Source organism: Wasmannia auropunctata, unplaced genomic scaffold (genome assembly GCF_000956235.1).
Source record: "Wasmannia auropunctata unplaced genomic scaffold, wasmannia.A_1.0 LD336092.1, whole genome shotgun sequence".
NCBI classification, from domain to species: Eukaryota; Metazoa; Arthropoda; class Insecta; order Hymenoptera; family Formicidae; genus Wasmannia; species Wasmannia auropunctata.
The window spans coordinates 311,521-312,388 of record NW_012026798.1 but is presented as its reverse complement, the minus strand read 5'-3'; the positions used below and the strand labels follow the sequence as shown (position 1 = coordinate 312,388).

At 40.1% G+C, this 868-nt stretch overlaps 1 protein-coding gene across 1 annotated transcript in view; it reads left to right on the top strand.

Annotated features, from left to right (window-relative positions):
• The window catches only part of LOC105463049 (stromelysin-2-like), a 12,378-nt gene that overhangs the window by 2,050 nt on the left and 9,460 nt on the right, over positions 1-868 (top strand). The window lies entirely within an intron of this gene.

The window sequence follows — 868 nt, the reverse complement described above, 5'->3', positions numbered from 1 at the left end:
TCCAATGTCAGGACGTGTTTCTCTTGGACGCGGTTATACTTTATATCCAGTTCCAGAACCATGTCCTGATATGAAGAACGTATTTCAAGAATTTGCGAACAACGAAATAAAGTAATGATAAAACGATGAGAGTGCTAGTAAAGATATTAAAGGCTTATTAACATGATATGACAGAAGTAGCGCGAAAACGACTGTGTCGCGAGTCAGTTTTCTATTAAACGATAATAGAAGTACGATCATGCGCCAGGCAGGAGGAGGCCCGCGGGATGCTAAGACGGTGGAGGTCGCGACACAGTCGTTTTCTCGCTACTTCTGTCATACTACTAATGAGTCTTTAATATCTTTAATGGCATTCTCACCGGTTATCATTTCGTAGAACTAGTATTCTACTAGATGATAAACGGTGAGAGTGCTATCAAATACATTAAAGACTCATTGATATAGTATGACAGAAGTAGCGAGAAACGACTGTGTCGCGACCTCCCCCGTCTTAGCATCCCGCGGGCCTCCTCCTGCCTGGCACATGATCATACTTCCATTATCGTTTGATAGAAAAATTGACTCGCTACACAGTCGTTTTCGCGCTACTTCTGTTATACCATGTTAATAAGCCTTTAATATCGTTACTAGCACTCTCATCGTTTTATCATTACTTTATTTCGTTGTTCGCAAATTCTTGAAATACGTTCTCCAATATCAGGACATGGTTCTGGAACTGGATATAATGTATAACCGCGTCCAAGAGAAACACGTCCTGACATTGGAGAACGTATTACAGAATATGCGAACAACGAAATAAAGTAATGGTTAACGGTTAGAGTGCTATTATAGTCATTATAGACCCATTGATATAGTATGACAGAAGTAA